The sequence below is a fragment of the Carassius gibelio genome, chromosome A6 (genome assembly GCF_023724105.1).
Source record: "Carassius gibelio isolate Cgi1373 ecotype wild population from Czech Republic chromosome A6, carGib1.2-hapl.c, whole genome shotgun sequence".
In the NCBI taxonomy this organism is placed as follows: Eukaryota; Metazoa; Chordata; class Actinopteri; order Cypriniformes; family Cyprinidae; genus Carassius; species Carassius gibelio.
This window is the reverse complement of record NC_068376.1, coordinates 1,533,049-1,554,533: the sequence shown is the minus strand read 5'-3', so window position 1 is coordinate 1,554,533 and position 21,485 is coordinate 1,533,049.

Below are 21,485 nucleotides of genomic sequence, written 5' to 3'. Positions count from 1 at the left end.
TTCTTGATAAGAAGAGGACTCTTTTCTGAACTTACGGTGCTGCAAAAACCATTATTTTTAAGAGCGTGTCTGCACAAGTAGTCTGGAGAAGGATAAAGTACTAACACCTAACACATTTTAATTTGTGCTGCATCAGTGTCCTCCCCAGGCTAATGTATCTGACATCGCTCCAGCCTAAATGAGCATACTGTAAATCAGATCCCTCTGGAAGCATTTTAACCTACAGAGAGGAACAGCATTCTGAGAAGATATAGGAATGGTATTAGATTGGCAGGTGTCAGAGATAGATATGATTCAAAAGCCTCCTGGCATTCCAGCACATTCACATTCGCTCTTACACCTCATTTAGTGCCTTTCACTCTCTCATCCGAAAAGCACACACACTTAAACACATATAAGCACATATGCACACTTGCATGAAGTGTTACCTTTAAGAAAGACAGTTGTTATATTTATGACCGATATGTAAGGGATAATGTGCATTATTGCAACAAAAAAAAAAAAAAATGTGTTAATATTGTTATAATTATCACCTACCATGACTTACTTCCTGGCTGCTCATTAAATATAATTCATACTCATTATAAGTTGTAATGTAATCATTTTAATAAACTAGAAAACAATATTTTCACTTGAAGACTTCACGTTATAGTCCGCCCATAGTTTGTCTTGTTGTTCTGAGTGTTGGGAAAGCCACAGTCTGCCTAGTCAGCGTATAATCCGACTCTCTCCCCTGGAAGATGAATTGTATCTGTGATTTGTTGTCACTTTTTGAATTATTGGTTGCCCTCTTGCCTCTTGGTGTGTTGTTTGTATGCATCACTATCTCTAGTGGGTTAGACATAATAGGATCTTCTGATTTCTATCTCGATATTTCCCCTCATCCTTCTTTACTGGTCTTTATTGGTACGAACACAGCAGTAGATGCTCACAGTGTGAGAGAAAGTAGAGTGAGAGACACAGCACTGGAGAAAGGTGCTTACTTGTTAGCAGTTGCCTGCAGCAATTGAAACCCTATACAGTTCTTTTAAAGATTAAAGAATGAATGGCACCCACTGATAGTGTTGTTTATAGTCCATGTTGTCTGAGTTGTTTTAGCTTTTGAATTACTGATGGGATTATGCAAATCAGGTAACAGGGTAAATATGGCCCAAAATAGCATCTAATGCAGTTTGAATGATACAAACTTCCGGGTCTGTTCTGAGTGGGAGATTGGGGAGAATGCAAAGTGGCGCAATCTGGCATACTTTTAAATGCTGAAAGTTTTATTAGGTTTTATTTTATTTATTTTTTTTCATTTTGATTTTTTCTTTAGTTCTGTTGTAGTTGTTTTAATTGTTCATAAAAAAAAAACAAAGTAAGTGCAGAGTTTTAATTCTGTTTGTAACATTAAACAATAAAACAAAAATCACACACCCTTAGTTAAGTATTTGTCCTTTTATAATCTGTTTTTAGTTCAGTTCGATATTTTAGGCTATTTTTTTCACTGCTGTTTACTATACTACAGTGTATTAACTATGTATTTTCTATTATCATTAACAGACAAAAACTAGCAGCACAACAGCATCTGCTTAAACTGTTTTGCATGTGGTTGGTGAATAAGGTTTTTGCATTAAAGTGGCCTAGTTTATTGAATTTGCTCCAAGAGACCTCGAAATATCAGATTGATCTCTCGTTGGCTCTCTTTTCAGTTGAAAAGCACATTCACACACTGACCTCCTCAAAGAGAAGTGCTAATAACTGTAAAAGTTATTCATTATAAGCTGCAGTCCATCAAAGCCTGTGAAAAGAATGAAGGCACTGGACTAGAGCCAATTATGATCCACAGAGACAAACACACACTGTGGAGATGAAAACGAGAGCAATATTATTTTCATTGCTGGAAAAGAAAATGTTGAAAATATTCAAAGCTGCGTGTATTTCTGATGGCACCACTTGCTTTATAAAGTCTTGAGTATTAAACACGTTCACACAAAGGCCAATTAGGAAGACAGGATGGGTATTTTTCAGACTCTAAAGACGACAAGCTAAATGGTGTGTCATGATTTAAATGCAGACTCCTGGGGAACAGGGCTTTTAATAATTGCAACATTCTCGTTTTGCCAAAGAGAGTACAAATTTGCACCAAAAATCATTTCACAAACCTGAAATGCAAATGAAGTTTAGCCGAGCTGCGTCTTTGCCTCCATCAGTCAAGTGCAAGATACACAGTGCTGGGATTATGCAGTAGTTTCTTCTGGTAATTAGGTGAAAAATGGAAGTTGTTTCAGAATATTAAACTAACGATTTATTTTAATGTTGTCTATGTGAAATCACTTCACACGGATGTGCAAATTTGATGTTGAGTATTACTGTCTCTCGCTGAATCCCATAAATACTGTTTTTATTTGATCTGAGATAATTGGTTTCACGGTAAAACTCTTCACTCAAGATCTGTTTTCATTCCTCTGTTGAGCACAAAGAATATTAGTGACAAAAATACAGGAATTGCTTATCAAGTGCTATATACAGTACAGTAAACTGAGGACAGTTAGGTTTGTTATGCATCGTCGCCCACTGAAGAAGTCTTTATTTAGGCCTGGAGCATCTTGGGGTTACTTGACTTGCTCAAGGGCAAAACAGCAATATAGTGGATGGGCAGCCCTATCTGCATCTTGTGTTTATGGTACATTAAACCGTTAATGACTGACAATAACACGACATATGAAGTAGAAAGACACTTATTTACCCCGTATAGTGTCTAGTACACCAGTTTAATGTCGTTTCAAGGGTTAGTTCACCATACAATACAATTCCGCTATTGTTAACTTGCCATTTCGTCATTCCAAATCTGTCAAACTTTATTTCTTTCATGCATCTCACATGTCTTCATTCTATATAATTTAAAAGTTGGTTCCTCATGGGGACTAAAAATGAAAAGAAAAAAGTCAACACAAGGTCAATATTTACTTGTATTACTATACTTGCGGGGACATCTGATATCCATAATGTAGGGCATACCAGGTACACACACACACACACACACACACACACACAAACACACTAAATATATTTAGCAAATGTTCAGGCTGCTTATTTCCATACAATGAAATTTGCTGATGTGGAGCTGCCTTGCTCCTAAATGACTATAAAGCACTATGGAAATGTAAAATCAGTGTATGTAATTTCTGTGCTACTAGTGGTACCAAACTGAACTGTGGTTTGTTTGAGAGTCTTGATCGGGCCAGAGAAGCATTCAATCAGTGTTCGAGTTTGGGACATTGCAACTCTGAAACTGCCTGAAAACACTGGCATCAAGGTAAAGTGTTTAATGTTTATTTAATTTTTAATTATTTTTGTTGTTAACAAGAAATTGCACACAAATGCAGAAATTGCACACTTCACCTTTTTCGGTAGCTCTCAAATCTCATTCACACTTCCACAGATTCAAATTTTATGTGTCATATTTGGTATGAGTGCAAGAATCAGTGTAAATGGTGTGAAATACAGTATCTTGACGTGCCAAGTTTGCTTATGATCATACAGGTTTAAAATTAAATGTGGGTCAGTACAAAAGTCGCATAGCTACTTTGATGTCACTTGCAAAGTTTTACTTCCAAAAGCGCATTCAAGAGTTCATCCTTACATCTTACCTGAAAGCGAATAGTATGCATATTTTGGCGTGCTGTCCTGGGGGAGGGGTCCGGGCCCGGAGCATGGCCGGAACCCAAAGAACTCCCCCATCCCTAATTTGGGATAAAAATAGATTAGAATTGAAGAGTTGGGGTGGAGGAGGGATGCCCCAAAACTGGCTGGATATATATACACTTGTTGTGCTAGTTAAGATGGTTAGCTAAACGAGATGCACCTGTGCCAAACTAGATGATTATCTGATCGTTCTCCTCCCCAACTTTGTTAATAAAACTCATTTCTTATCTGAAAATATTCAGTTTAACCCACAGCTGCAACCCATGTTGGCGGGATCTAGTGACACGTTTGTTGCCAGTTCAGCAGGCATCATGCTTCCCGTCTAAGTCAGAAAAGCAAGGCAGCTGCCACAATGGGAGGAGAACGTCGACACTTGCCACCTTTGCAGCATTTGACAACGTGCTTGCTCGCTTGCTCATTTCTCGGAAGAATCATCAAAGTGCTCGAGAAAGAAGTGAGCTGTCCCCCAAAGCGTATCTGTCTCTCTTTCTCGGCTCCGTCCTTCATGTGTTTAATGATCACCTCGCCGCTGCATGTGTCGGCATGAGCGAAATCCACAGGACGTTAATGCGGCCCACACGTGTCAGCGCTGACAGAAGCGATGCTCAGCCGCTCGACACAGCTTCACCAATTCAAATCTTCTTCCCCTCCAGAGTTGCCGAAGTGTGCCACTTGTAAAGTTAATTAATTTGATGGTTAATTATATAACTCATTTATTTAAGTGAGAGTTCGCGTGACATTAGTCTTGTGGAAATATAGAACATGCTGTAATTGTGGAGTGAATCTGCTTTTAAAGAGCTTTTTAATTTGGGCCCCGGGGCCATGGACTGGATGGGGGCCAAGTGTGGCCCTTTGTGCATTCACATCTTTCTCATCACTTTTTTTTTTTTTTTTTTTATCAATTATGGTGAAATGAAATGGTGAAATATCAGTATAAAGTGCATGTCCTCATTAAAAGGTCAATTCCTTTTTTTTCTTTTTTTTTTTCCACATGATTTTATGTGATCTTGTGACTCTTAAAAGTGAATCACACTACATAAAAGTAATAATAGTCTCTTTCTATTTTAGGTCAGACACTGACCTCATATCAGGGTAAAAGTATGAGTGGTAACCGGAGTCTTCACGGGACAGTCCAACCAGAAATCGATTTTGCATTTACAGCACAAAGAGACTCTAATATTTACACATAGGGTTATGATCCTCTGTCACTGGGTATGCTGTATTTGCAATATCATACTGCAAATGAACAAGCTAAATATTAGATTATAGATAAGGGCAAAGTAACATGCTCAATTTTGTGGTAGCACTTTAGATTAGGGAACACATATTTACTATTAACTAAAAGTTGTCATCTCAATAAACGTCTAATACTGAACAGTGTTAATTTTGCTAACATAATATATGTTGTGAAAATTGTATCCATTTCAGATTATCATTTACATTTAAATGGAAAAGTCTAGACTTTCACTTTAAACACATTTTCCTGGCTGCTAAAATAATTAGTACCAAAGGCAAATTAATATTACTGAACGATATTACTGTTCAGTAATATTAATAAATATTTAAGCAGTGATATCATTACTGTGATGTGTGTTCTTATTTGAGATAAAGCGGAATTATGCTGAGTATTACAAATGGCTTTAGGCACTCTTAACTGTTGTATAGTTTAATGGCACTATTTCTGTAGGCATGCATATGTTACCAAAACATTGCAGGTAGATTAATGATTTTGGGATTTTTTAAGAAAAAAAAAGAAAATGATTTCCTCCGGTCTTGTAATTCAGCCAACTCAATATAAACATATTGATATTTAGCCAGTTAGTAGTTGACCTGGAAGGGAAAACTGTCTGCAGAAGGGGTTTAATGTATAGTCTGCTATAGTTTTGCTATGAATGCAACCCTACATTGTATTGCGAATTGCATTCTGATTTAGGCTTTGAGCATTCTGTTTTTGGAATCCAATGCATGCTGTGTTTCGCTTCTAATGGTCAGGCAAAATGTTGTTCAATAAGATTTCACAGCATTGCATGTCTGAATCTAACACTTTTGTGGGGTTTAGTGACTGAAATATGAATGAGGACATATATGATTGATATAAACATCCACATTCACAGAGACAGCTTGTTTCCAGCAGTTCAGAACAGAGGTTTAATCAAAGAAAACAGGAGTTCCTACAGGTGCTTAAAACCACACATCTCTCTAGGGATGAAGACAAAGCAAAGATTTTGTGACCGATCCTTTAGAGCAGGGTTTCCAAAAACCAGTTTACTGAGACTACCTCATATAATTCCAAACAAGCGGTTTACTAGAGAGAGAGAGAGAGAGAGAGAGAGAGGCAGACAGACAGAGAAAGGGAATATAAGGTGGAATTGATTTTATATATTTAGCATCATATTGTGTGGCATTGCTTTGGAGTTTGGGTTCATGGACAGAAAGAATAGTGTAAGACTCCAACAAATAAGCTCAAGTACCAGTTATATTTGTTTAGGTATGCGATGCATTAATCGTAAACTGTCAGACAAAGTAAGTACTGCTCTTTGGAGTGTAATTTTGCACATGACACATATCTGTGTGCAAACAGAACATATTTCTGTTTTGTACAACCTTAGACCGTTGTACTTGATTGAATGGAGGAATTTGGTGAATCTAACAAAACCATTTCAGGGTCAATTTAACCTAAATATCTAAAGTAAAAAATCTGTAATAATTAAAATAAAATCTATGCTTAAAGAAAATAAACCCTAATTTTAGACAATTTGTATAAATGGTCTAATTATCAAGTGTTTTGCTATAGTTTTAGTTCCCATTAATTCTTATTATTATTAATGACAATTCCTATAACTGCGATACTGATAGAAAGTTATACAACATTGAATTACAATGTCTATGATCACACCGCTTTCCTGAGCTCATCTCCTGTGTTTAAAGTAGTCATTAACCAATAGCGCGGTCAGGGGTCCTTCTCTAAATCAGTAATGTTCTCTAATGATGAGAACGAGGTTCGCAGTAGAAATCGATAAAGGCTTCATCTCTTGTGAACGAGCAGCACAACAGGAGACCTCCCTGCCATCCACTATCCCCCCGTCTCGACTGCTTAATTGATTGAGCGTTCCTCTGCTTTGGCCTAAGGTCTTGGATTCCTCAGGGCGAGTATTACATGTCATCTAGCCAAAGGGCCGAGTAGATGGCGGGACGACAGAATAAGATCGATTTGGAGTATTCTCTGTCATCGGACGCCATAATAGAACAGATTCTCTTTTCCACGGTTGTCTGGCGTCAACGGTGTGGCCTTTTGTAACCTCCATCACCCCCACTGAGAGTTACATTTCTTCCTTTTCATGTTAACCAGCTCATTGCAGCAATGAAACAATTATTATTATTATTATTATTGCTGTTGTTGTTGTTGTTCCACTTTTATATCTTGCATTTCTTTTTTCTCCCTGGAGTGTAGACTTTGGGTTTTATATAAGGTGCAAATTAATTATCATATCAAACAGTCTTCAGAAATATATTTGTGTCAGTGTGGACGGAGAGTTTTGCATGAGAAAGAGCCGTCTCTTTGAATGTGCGCTGGATACATATGGTTATTTGAGGGGTTGGTAGTTTGGTAGGCTTTTGTTCTTCAGGAACAAAGTGAAAGTCCCTGGTGAAAAGCAGTTCCTGAATGATATTAGATCACTGAGGGTAATTGGGTGATATTTTTAGTGGTGGACCCGCATTCAAGCTGTTTTTATTTTTTTATTCTTTTATTTATTTATTTATTTTATTTTATTTTTTGCTGTCGTCTTAGCGAGAGGCTCTCCCCAGCCCTTGTTAACTAAAATTGAATGTCGATAAGTTGTAGTTCTGAGCCCACCGTGAAAATGGGCTTAGTGGCAGCACGGTAAACACAAATCTGAAATTTGCTAAAGAGACTGATTGTTGCCAGTGTTCAGTCATATGCTAATTCTCTTTTGCGCTCACTTTCTTCTCTTCCCTCTTCACTACAGCCACATACACACTGCAATGGTTTTGGAGCGTCAGCTGCATTTTAAACGTGGCTGTTAAACCCCTGAAGCATAAGATTCAGTTGACAATAGCAACTTGTTGGCATCTTGTGGTTTTGAACAAGAAACATGGCAACATTTTAAAGCATTTACTGTATTTCTCTGTAATGCTCACTAAGGCTGCATTTGTTTGATTAAAAATAATAACATTCTGAAATATTATACAAATTTACAGTGCCCTTATTTTGCCATTTCCAATACTGCTTTTCATGAAGTGTGTAATGTAGCTATGGGTCAATGTAAACAATCTGCAAAGTTTAAATAAAGAAATTGTCTCCCAAAAGAAAGAATCAACTCTCTACAGCCGAAATGAGACGTTAGTAATTCAAATCCCACTTCTGCCTCGGCTACATGTCACGAGTTCAACGGGGGATTCACAAAACTCTTGCTCTTGGCTCAGTACTCCACTGAATCTGAATCTGAACCTGTATGATAAATAATGGATGTTTATATTTTCTAGCATTTAAAATACAAAACTATGGCGATGAGTGTCTTGTTTCCAATGCATTCTGTATGCGGAAGGCGAATCACAACAGACTGGGTCATCTAACCAATCAGAGCACAGTAGGCTCACATGGAGGCGGGGTTTAGAGAGACTGAATCTTAGAACTTCTTCAAACGAATCATTTGAGAATCGTTGGAGATTGAGGTGATGTTGAATGCATATTTTGAGAAAACTAAAGGGTTGCTTGACCTTACATGCATGTAGACATATTGTAAGAGATATACATATAAAATTGATGAAAGCTTCGTGCATTTTATGATTGGAAAGTTAAAAATAGCAAGTTCAAAATAAGGAGAGATAAATAAAGGACGATGGAGAAAATGGGCTTCATGGCTCTTTTACGAGCTCATTTGCAGTGCTTCTGCACCAGTAACTCAACCATAGTGAAGAGACTACAAGGAAAGGGCCGATTATGAATGCAATATATTAAACATGATGGCAAATATATTAAACATACTGGGCCGATCTCAGGAGGCAGGCTAGATAATGCCCTGATTGATTTTTACTGAGCTGTTAACTATTAATGCAGCTGTAACAGAAGGAGACCTGCGGACATTTATCAGACCCGTAACACATGCTTCATACGCCGTGGCCGGAGTCGGCTGGGAAGAATACATTTAGTAATTATCAAACAGCCCCACCGTGACGCATCATGGCTCCCGGTGATGATGAGATTTTGCTGAAGGTAATGCGCTTGGTAAACAGTCAGTTTCGAGGATGATGATGTGTATTTATTTACGTTGTATCCTCCAGGAGCTCTTTGCCCTCAGCTTAAACCTTAATAAAATGTGTTTAGTTATCTCTTGTTTTTTCTGCAGGCATCTGCAGTTTTGCTAAAATGACCCGTGGGGGCTCGGTAAGAGGTACATGTTGCCACTGTAACTGGAAATTTGCCTGATTACCATGCGGGGTAACAAACAGTAAGGGCTTATCTGGAGAGAAGTGAAGTGCACTGAAAAGATTAATTAGGCTGAATGGTTTGGACGCTTTAATGAAGAGGCCTTGATGAGGGGACGTCGCCCGCGCTCCTTCACACAGGTGCACATCACAGCTGGGTCACGTGTGGCGAGGAAGTACTTTAAACTCTGCCGAAGTCACCCACGTAAAACCTTTTGTGACAGAGACTGCAGGAACTCAAAGGCATCACCGCAGCAGGAGGAAACCTAATTAGGAAGAATAAAAAGAACGTTTATTTAAAAAAAGGCAAGTGATACTTTCACTTAAAAAGCTGTGGTCAGCCCTTGACATTCTCATTATGAGATATTATTTTTGGTGAGTATAAGTATAACTTTGAAGATAAATAGAGGGCAAATTTCTGGATGAATCTTTAATGTAATTACAGCCGTCAATTTAAAAACACAGTTTTACGCTGAGAAAAAGATGAGGAATATAGGAGACTGAAGCATGATTTATAAAACATATGCATGTATGGACGTGTGTAGTCTCTAGTCTGACTTTAAACATTATTGGCTTGAATACTAGACATGTACATGAATAAGAACTTGTAAGCCATGTAAGCCAAATTTCATACATTGTTGCATTTATAATATTTTATAGCAAATTCAAAACACTGTGCAAGTAAGTATGAGACACTATAGTGGATGTTAGTAGTAACTTTTAATGTTTAATTTTGAAGAAGCAAGATGCATGGCTCTCACAGTCACTAAACCCTTGGAAATGTGTGCAATTGTGATATCCAGGCTTGGGAGAGTCATGCATTTCTGTATATATACGAAAAAAATAATAATATGAAAACAAAAATGTAAATATATAACTGCAAGATATAAATGCAGAATTGCAAGATATATTTGCTTTATTTGCAAGATAAAAAACTTTTTTTTTATGAAAAAATGTAAAAGCACAGTTAAGAGGATTAAAAATAATAATAATAATAATCATTTTAAAAATTCTGAATTGCTAGATATAAACTGAGAACTTTGAGTAAAAGGTTCATTCCATAGCAGAAATTAACTTTAAATATCGCTATAAATTCATTATAAAATAGGAAATTAATGTAAAAGCCTTGCATATACTTATATATTACATTTTATATTAATATTAATATTACATTTGTTTGCATACATATGAAGGTCACTCATCTGCTTCTGTACAGTGTTTCTGACTTTTATTTTTTATTTGTGTTAAAAAATATTTTATATTTTGTCAAATATTTTGTCTCTCTTAATTATTTTGTCCAATAAAGGTGTACAAAAAAGGCCATGAATTCAATAATAGGACATGCACAGATTATTCACGTCTAGTAATTAAAACTCTCTCTTTATCGTAATAATCACTGGAGATATTATTTCTTTTGTGTGAAATTGATTGGCCTCTAAAGGGAGATACATCATGAGATCAGTAGATGTGCTGTGGGTGTTATAGTTTGAACTGAAGCTTATGTGATTGACAGAGGGCTGTCGTTCTGTCCCATAGCATCCCTTTAGGCACATGATATTTTCAAAAGCCCTTGATTTATATCATCTCTCTGATTGTGGTGTCTTTATAAAGCATTTGATGTTTGGGCGTTTGAATTCATTCCTGTAAACATGGACCTCTGTATAAAAGCTCTCTAAATAAATGATGATAGATAATCTAGAGTAAATGGAAAAGTGCTATCAGCTTCACCTGTCTATCATGCATGCACACACACTTGTTTACTCTGTGTGAGTGTGTGAGTGCCAGGCTACTTAATCCAGAGTAATACCCCCCCCCCCCCCCTTCCTTAATCACATTCATAAATTGGTAATGATATTCATGCACTTGTGATATATGGCAAATTATAATGTCAGCCTGTCTTAGCCGTGCCGCCGTCATTTGAATATGGACTCTATTGCTTTAATAAATCATGGTGGGTGGGATATGGCAGTCATTATGTTGAATGACACTACAGAGTCGTGTAAAAAAGTGCATTCAGCTCTCATATGCATCACGTTGTTAATCATAATATGACTATTAGGGCCATCAGGATTCTTGAGTGCGAGAGAGAGAACTGCGTTGAAGAACTAGGGTATTTTTATTTTTATTTTTGTTGAAATTATTGTTTTTATTCAGCAGGGATGCATTAAATTGATCAAAAGTGCAGTTTTTGTAAGAAAATGTACAAGTATTTAGATTTTCAAATATTTTGTTCTGTTAACTGAGAATCCTATAATAATAATAATAATAAAAATAATTATAATAAATTATAATAATGTAATAAAAGATAATGGTATCCACACACACACACACACACGCACACACACACACACACACACACACACACACACAAAATTCATTAATTCATTAATTCATTAATTAAATAAATAAATAAATACATTTTTAATACATTTTTAGTAAGCAGAAATGTTTTCTGAAGGATCATGTGACAATGAAGTCTGGAATAATACTGAACATTCAGCTTTACATCATAGGAATAAATTACATTTTAAAATATATAAATATAATTATAAATAAATAAATAAATAAATAAATAAATAAATAAATATATATATATATATATATATATATATATATATATATATATATATATATATATATATATATATATATATATATATATATATATATAGGAAACTGTTATAATATCAACATTTTATTACAATTTATAAAATCTTTTACTGTATTTTTCAAATGCAGAAATCTAATTTCCCTCGAAATTTTGATATATAACAGGTCAATATACTATACAAACAAAACTCAAAAGTTCCTCGTTCGTTTAAAAAACAGCTATTACTGAAACCAAACTGTGCCACTTAATGACGTGATAGTGCAGAGAAAGTCCACTTCTGCAGAAGAAGATCAATGCCTACTTCTACATCACTGCCTTTTTAGCCCCGCGCACTGATTTTCGTTTGTATTAGTAGGAGGACAGGAAATACTAGAGAGACACAAACACAGGATTACTCCATCAACAGAATCATACAGATGGCATTAGACAATAAAAAGTCTGCTTAGTGTATGTTGTGAAAAACAGTCTTTGAATTGCCTTCTTTGAGATTCTAGCATTGCATCTAGATTGGATGCTGAGTGATGAAGCAGTGCAAATGCTTGAATGTCAGAAATAAAGCGGGACATCAGTTTACTGTCGGCGATTTGTTGTGTCAATCCATGCCACATGCAGTAGAAAAAGAATGGCATTATCAGCATCTTGATGCTAGAAATTTTTTTCTAAATTCACAAATGCACAGCGAGTGATCCATAAATGCATGCGATAATCTACAAATGTTCAGGTCAGAAATTAATGGCTGGCAAAGTTGTTTTTGCGATATAAACATGCATTTGTGAATATGTTTTTTATTTGTAAATCTAATTTTATTTATTTATGAATTTAATTAATGAGACTCTGAGATTTATTTGTGGATCTCATTCTATTTTCTCTTTCTCATTCTAACAGACTGTTCTGCAGAGAGGCTCAAAAACATGATAGAAAATAACATATTACTTCTAAATGATGAAGGTTATGTTTTATTTATTTATTTATTTTTTTAATGTAAAATCACACTAAAATTATAAGTGAACCTCAGATAACATTATAAAAAAAAGAAGAAGAAAAAAAAAACAATTCATGACCCTTTTAAAATGTAAAAATCTTACCAAATCCCAATATATATATATATATATATATATATAATTTTGTTATTCCAATTTAAATGGGTTGTGCCATTCAACACCCATCAATTAAACATGAGAAAGTTATTCAATTTTGAATTCCCCCCAACAATATATGACCCAAATCGGTGTTACAGGGTGACTATTAGAACCAAAGCAAAAGCGTGACAAGCAGAAACCTGGAGATGAAACCTCACAAAGTACTTTTATTTTTGTGATTTGCTGCAAATTTGTTGCACTAAACAGGAAGTACAGAGGCTCCTTTTTCTACTTTCTCAAAGCTCTGAATATGTTCAGTTCAGCAGAACATGCTTTGTTTGAGGGAATGAAGGACAGATGACAGACAGCTTGTACTTTTACAGAACGGAAGCAGGCTTTCTTCTGGCTTTGATCACACATTTTGCTGTGAGAAAAACTCTTGAACGCACACAGAAAGCTTGTTTCTCAACTAAACACACCCAGTATGTGCCAGAGTAAGATTATAGTAAAAATATAAATGAATCATACAATTAAAGAGTGCAAACCATACGCCAGCGCTCTAGAATGGGCTTTCCTTCCCACTCGTTCACATTAAGTGACTTTGCCAACTGCAAAAGTGTGTTGTCCAGGTCAACGTGCCATTAATTAAAACACAGAGCGTGGGTGGCACTGAGCTTCTGACAAATAAAGAAATAGACTAAGTGGTTAAGGAAACCGACTTTTTGACGTCTTGGCACTGCAAACATACCTTTAGATTTCATGATGCGAAGCATGCAGAAATGGAGATGAGATAAATAGCATGTGTACGAGGGCGAGGGTGAGCTCTCGAAGGCGTTCTGGGGTTACAGACAGTGATTTATGCCTGGGCCTCTCATCAGCCTTGCCTCATTACTGGGCGGTCATTTTGTAAATCAACAGATAATTACGGTATAGATCATACACTGTTCGCATCGCCACAGTTTACTGGATTTTGCTGGGTCCATCGCTAAGGGACGGAGCGAGATGGAAAATAAAAACGCCACTTTCCGCAGCAAATAAACCATTTCTTTGGTATTCATATCTCCAGAGGGTACAAGAACTATCGCTTTCGGGTTGCGTGTTTCATGCTTTTTGCGTGACCTTGAATCTCATGCGTTGCTTAGTGTGCTTTTCGTAATTTCCCATCTTGCCTTGTTCACCATGCATGTATATAAATATATGAGCGCCTTTATTTGTTTTGATTCTTTTAGGTCAGTATTTAGGTTTTAATTCATGGCGTTGCAGTAAGCATTGTTTTAGCTTCTCTCACTTTGTTTGTGAATTTCAATGAGATTGCCTTGCCTCCGCCAAAGCCTTTTTGATTGCTTTCCCTGTTTGAGTATCTCTGTAATATCATTTGAAATGTCACCACTCATATGTGTTTGTTTCATATGGGTCCATTCGTCTATTGCATGTAAAACATACACACACACACACACACACACACAGAGAAGAGAAAAGATGGAGCGTATGTGTGTGCGAGAGAAAAGCAGATTACCTAACAAAGGGCAGACTGATTTGAAAGCAGGATATTTCGCCGAGATTCACAGCGGAGGTTTGTCAAACACAAATGGCGTATGCTTATAAAGGCAATTTCATTTACAAAGGAGATATAATCAGTCTGTATCATTTTGGATACAAAGCGTGAAGAAGAAAACATCTTCAGTTCTGCCTTAGTCCTAAAAGCACTGTGTAATTTGTCACCTTCTGAGTTTACTGAGTGTTTGGAAATTGAGAGCTCCTGATTTTACGCCGGTGTGTTAAAAAGGATGGTGTAGAAGGTCAGAAATTCTCAGAGACTGTGTTTTTCTGTTGAGTTTATGAAGAGTGACCGTTCGATCATTTATCATTTAAAGGCCTCATGTGATAGTAAGCACAGCATTTGTAAACCTGTTGAAACAGGAAATTGGTATGGGTTGAATTGCAGGACCCATCAGCTACACATGCTTTCTGGAGAAACTGATAATGGAATATATAAAATCGGTTGTGTTTATCAGAAGGCAGATGGTTCCTTTAATTAAAAGATGAAACTGGAAAATCCAAATCCAAGAAAAGTGATAGCTGGTCTAAACTGGTTATTTGATGGTTTAGGCTGGTCCATGGTGGTTAACATGTTAGCTGGTCATCCAGTTACTGATCAGCTTGGAACAGTTTATTTGTATTCAGTTTAGAGCACTACCTTATTCAAAAAAAACAAAAAGAAAAAAAAAAAAAAACATTTTTTTCCAACATGGGCCACAATATTGATTGTCAATATTAAAATTGTGGCAGATGTGACAAGGCAATCATTATTTTAATATAATTTGTATATTGACTGATGACCTAAAAATGGCTGATTCGGCTTTTTTTTTTAATCAGTCAGTCAATCAATCAATCAATCAATCAAAGTGAATATTCATTTTAATATTGTATGAAGATTACATTTTAACTATGTTATGAAATTATGTTTGTTTTTAAAGATTGAAAGTTAATTGACTGCAAATGTGTATATAAAACTTGGAGAAATTAACATATGTCATATCCAGTATCCATACAGATAACTAGTGTTTCTTCCATTTATTCTTCTCAGAGAGGTCCATGCCAATCTTTCTCTGCACTTTCTGGTTCCTCCTGACATGTTTCTCATTCCAGCCATCTCATCACTCATTTCCCATCTTTGAGAATGTTGTTTACCAATTTCCTGAATGGACTTGTAACACCCCACCCCCTTTTTTTGGCTTTTAAGGGAACACTTCCCCGTGCCCGCACTGAACTGAACCCTGACTATCTGGACCTTCGCTCTAGAGCCGAGCTGAATCCAGAGTACTGGACGCCCTGCACTCCTCTAGTGAGTAACCCCTGTTCAGATTGTTGAGATGGCTGCTGCTGAAGCTGCACAAATACACTTTTCACCTGCTTGTTGGTTTCTTTAGTGACCTCTCTAACGATGGTCTCTTCACCGCTACATCATTATAACTGAGCTAATTTTACATAAACACACATACCTCCCTCCCATTGCTCTCATTACCTTAGTATGTGCAGGGATTCTTGTCTTCCGGGGATCGGGACAGTTTACATGTAGCTTTACTTGCCACTGGACCTAATGATGCTTGTTTTTTTTTGTGTGTGTGTGTGTGTTATTTAAGTGTTGTGCAGAAATAAATTGCATATACAAGTTTGCAGTCCTAAAATGTCTTTTGTGGCTTTTCAGAAGAATATATGGTCATTCCGTGTCAAATCAGCCAAATTTCAGAAAATTCTGCAAAAATTTTAGATTTTGCTTTTTTTTAAATTAGTTTTTGTTTTCTAAAGAAAAATAAACATGTATAGTGATGAAAGCTAAAATCTGTTGACTTTAGCAATCTTTGTTGCATTATGTGTCAATGGTGACTAAAAATGGGAAAATATCTCTTTTCATGTTTTCCCCCCAACGTTTGAATGCCTATAACTCAAGACATATTAAAGACATCTTAATACCCTTTTAGACATTGAGTCTTAACACACTTTCATTTTGGTATATTTATTTTTAAGGCCTATATGGTTCAGTTCCAAAGATATTGGAATTTCAATATGGCTCCAGGAGTAAATTGTACAAATTTTGGTGGTCAAAAACCAAATGTGTGTCACTTTGCATAAATATGACAATTATTTTCTTTTAAAGATGAATGTCTGAAAAACAAATATAGTTGAAATATTAAAGAAAGCATTTTATAAACTTTTATTTTGGAATCTACATTCTCAAGACCCTACATCATTGAGACCTAGAGAAATGGAGGCTTATTGAGGCTCCATAATCAGTTTGTTGAATATTACCCATTTTCAGTGGTTGAAAACCAAATGTTGCTTACATGGTATAAGGCCAATACTTACTGTATTTAAAGTAATGTTGAAGCTAGAAATGCACTAAAAGTAACTAAGTACTAAGTAACTAACTAAAAGTAAACTAAAAATAACATTATTATGCTGCCATCTTTCTGAAGTCATTTTTAACCCCCTGTAATTCGACTGTATATCACAGATGAAAATTGTCTTTTAACCCCCCTCTACAAAATCGTGGATTACCCAGTAACTATTCATTCATGACATTTTATATTTTGGTAAAATAAAATAAAATTAAATTAAACAACACTCTTTTCATTCTACTGAGTGCTAAGACTTAACTTGTGCTCAATATGTGTACTTGCATTTGTACGTGGTTGAATGAGTTCACTAAACACCACAAGGTCTATGTGGGTGTGACGGAGACAGACAGAAAATAAGAGGGTGGTAAATGGAGAAGTATAATATTTGCAGTGGACAAGGCAATAGAGGAAATTCAGAAATAAACCATGACTGTAAGACAAAAAATAGGACTTTTTACTACCATAGGAACCTTAAGACTCTCAACATGCTTACTTTGTAGTCATCAACACCAAAAAGCATGTATGGGCTGCATTGCATTCCTGATCAACATTTCACTGTATTTTACTCCCATCTTCTTTTTTCCCCATGTCAACTGCTTTCTACTACCAGCAGGATTGCAGGGAATATGGATCCACTCTGTCTGTGCTTGGAATGTTCTCATGGGCAATCGATGGGATGATAGAAATTACCTGCATGCTTCCAGATGTCACCATGCAAAAGAGTAGCTTGGTGTGCGTGAAGCCAATTACAGTGGTTTTCCAATGGGACCAGTCCTCATCACTGGAGTGTGAATGGTCACTTTGCCATATTATCTTGGGATTAAACTGTCCATTCACACTCATTGCTCTCTCATACGGAAATAAGAGATAGATACATGTCTAGTAACTCAAATTAATGTTCAACATCAAAGTGGACATTGAACCTGAATTAAAATTAACATTTAATGAAAGTTTCTACTACTTTCAAGGTTAAGTAAATGTAAATAAATGACCGTTAACTAACAGTAGATGTAACATGCTTGAAATTTACAGTTCTGTTTCTTTGTTTAGAGTGCAGTACGGCCTATTTATCAGCGATGTTTTTGAGCATCTGATAATAAGAACCTACTGCTTTAGGAAAAGCCCGGTCTTGAAGGTCAGTGTTTCGAACGGGTAATGGCTATTAAGCTAGGTGTCCTGTGTAATGGCTTTCAGGCAGGGCCGTCACTAGTGGGATGAAAGGTGATGATTATAGGGGCCCATGGCTTAGGGGGGGGACCCCATTGATCTCAACCGTCTGGCTGAGGCCAGCCTAAAAAGACGATCAGGACAGGTGACAGGCCACTGCTGCGTGTCCTCACGAAAGCTTATAATTTTCATGTGTTTTAAAGCCTTTTAAAGCGTTCAAAAACAAGACGTGGAAAAGCTCAACTGAGCAGCTGGTTACTCGCGCACTGTGTTCACAAGCAGAGTGCCATGTCTTACAGACTGCAACACTGAACCGAGCTCTCCTTTGCAAAGTTCTCCTCGAAGTTCCTCCTGAACCTGAACGAACAAATAAAATTGAATTTGTAAGAGGGTTAAATAAACAGGAAAGAAAGAGCCCAATTCAGCCCCCGCTGTGTTCTGGTGTTCAGGACTGATGCAGAGAGAGGCATCTCAAAATAATTGAATAATTGAACACTGGATTTGCCTCTTTTTGCTCTTGTACCGACAAATACATACAACATATGTCAAAATATCCATCTTGGAAAGTATGTTCGAAAAAACTGTCAGTTATGTCTTAAGTGAAAGTAAACAGTTGAGAAAAAATTAATAATAATAATCAGATGTGTATTATATTGGATGCGTTAATTGTCTCTTGAAGTGAAAATTACTCACTGCTCTTGACTGAATTACTGTGTAGGTTTAACAAAATTTAATGTACAGTCAATCCAACAATTATTCAGACACCAGATCATTTTTTTTTATTATCTGGTGAATTATCGAACATACAAATTAAACTATTTCAAACAGGGACCACTCATACAACCAGCTATGGCCCTGCTTTCAGGACCTCGGGTCAAAAGAAGCTAAAGGAACAGTTAACATAAAAATTTTAATTCTGTCATCCTCATTGACAGTGATAACAGCATTTTTCTGCTTACTAACATTTTTCAAAATATCTGAAAAAATAAAATAATAATAATTTAATCTTTTGTACATTTTCATATTTGTATGAACTATCCCTTTAAGAAGAAAAATCTGACTACATTCTGATTCTTTCCACTGAACGGATGATGAATTGAATAGTGCATTTTTCTTTGTGAGTGGCCTGTTAAGGTTAAGGTGAGTCGTGGCCTAATGGTTAGAGTCGAAAGGTTGTGGGTTGTAGTCTCGGGCCGGACGGAATTGTGGGTGGGGGGAGTGCATGTACAGTTCTCTCTCCACCTTCAATACCATGACTTAGGTGTCCTTGAGCAAGGCATCGAACCCCCAACTGCTCCCCGGGCGCCGCAGCATAAAATGGCTGCCCACTGCTCCGGGTGTGTGCTCACAGTGTGTGTGTGTGTGTGTGTTCACTGCTCTGTGTGTGTGCATTTCGGATGGGTTAAAAACAGAGCACAAATTCTGAGTATGGGTCACCATACTTGGCTGAATATCACTTCACACTTCACTGTTAAAGATTGTTATTGGTGAAGTGAGGGCAGACTCAGTAATTCAAATGTAGATCTACTGTATATCTCACAGTAGGGTTTCAGATGGGCGGGATGTTGTGACAAGAAGTGAAGCTCAATTTGACCATTGATGTGAACTATCCTGTCCAAGTCCAAGAACTTTATGGGGTTCAGCAGTGCCTCTCAGGCTGTTACAATGTAGGTCAGAACAAGTTGCTCAATTGTTGATAGGACTGCCAAATGGTCATGAGTTGGAAGTCATTAAAGTTTCTTACCATCCCTTGGGAATAGAAAAATAGCTGATCTTTTAAGGCAGGTTGAAGCAGAATAGAGGTCCAGCAGGTGGCAAAGAAAGTCTGGAAACCTGTAGTTGGTCAGCAGTGTGCTTCAAGGACTGTCATCATCTTCCCTCAAGAGAATTGGGGTCTGGTGGCCTCCCTTTTGTTCTTGAAGTACTCTTGGTTATATGCACAGATGCACCGAGACACAGTTAGGTAATTTTCTTCATGCACCAAATGTATTTCGTCCTTTGTAAGTCGGTTTGATAAATGGCTTTGTAAACCAGCCGGAATTATATTTTGCTGCATTGCTAATGGGATTGGAGCTGTATTATGAAAAAGGTTGTTTTTGGAGAACATATTGCTTGTTGTCTGGAGGTCAGAGTGAATGTGCAGTATATCTTGTACCTTCGTCTGTCGTCTCTCAAAGGTCAGCAGTGTGATTAACCTCAGGTCAATTACACCCGAGATGCGTACACCCAATCCGTTAGAATGCATTAGTTTTTGGGAATAAGTGCATGAGGAAACCAGTCTTACTGATCGGAAGTGATCCTTCAGTTCCAGCGGCAGTTCTGCTAATATGTTGTATATCTCACCAACTGTCACTTATTGCTCCCCTGAGTATTTAGAACAATATTACGACTGTTATTAGTTATTGAAATAATACGTAATTAACACACAACCAATTGAGGTTATTATGGAGTTCATCCCTTTTTATTGCTCTGCAATCAGTTGTTGTTCTAAACACAGGACCACGGATGGAGAGGAAGAAATCAAGCACAGTAAGTCAATAGTAAACTTCAGAGCGTGTCAATAAATGATCCTTCATGCCTTACACCATCTTCAAAATAAGCCAGCTTCTCATTTCACAAAACATGGCTAGTGCACGTATATCTTCATCATCATCCTGTTGTTGGGTATCTGCTGTGACGAGCCCCAGGTGCATGTACTCATGGTTCACAGGCAAATAGGATTCATGGGATTGATTATGAAGTCATTCCAGGGTTGTGTAACCGTCTTAGCTGCTGTTTTCCTCTGACATGTTCTGGAATATTCATGAAGTGGACCTAAGCTGTGTCTTAGGAGACCTGTCAGCAGGGAAGAGAAACATTTCTGAGCTTGTAGGGACATGCTTGAGAAGGAAAAATGGCAACTTTGAATTGCTTTTTCATGTATTTGCACGCATTATTGATTTATTGACCTTCTCTCGGGACAAGGTGGTTTGAAGACAGACTAAGGCCAATTTATTCATCCCTGTGAGAGGGAAATGAGCTTAGCTCTGCTGCGGTGACTGAACTGAATGATGACTAGCCTTACGGTAGGTGCTGATTAGCGAGAGTGAGTGCTCTCAACGCTGTGACGGTGTCACTCATTAGATGATATGAGGTACATTGACTCTTAGAATTCTGCTAGCTAGTTCAGTGATGAGAAACTGAAAAACCTCAAAAGTTACAGACACCATTTTATTTCTTTTGAATCGAGGATATAACCAGGGCTGATGGAGCAAATGTGAAGCCTTCCGAACGGATCATTGATTAAACTTCTAAAGTCCTCTTAAATGTCCATAACGGAGATGTTATGGCCCCACTTCAGATGTTTTCCTCTCTAAAGTGGCTCTTAGAGGTTGGATGTGCTCCGAAGCTACATGCCATACTTTGTGTACGTGAAAGATTGTGTCTAAGCGTTTTAGAAAGTTGGTCAATACTCTCAACATAGTGAAGGTGTATTTACCGTAATACCTTTGTAAGGAAAGAGAGACCTCGTGAATTATGCATGTGTATAGAGCTCCCATTTCTGTTCTGAGATATGGGATAGGAAATGGATCTCTTTCTTAAGTAAAGAGTAGG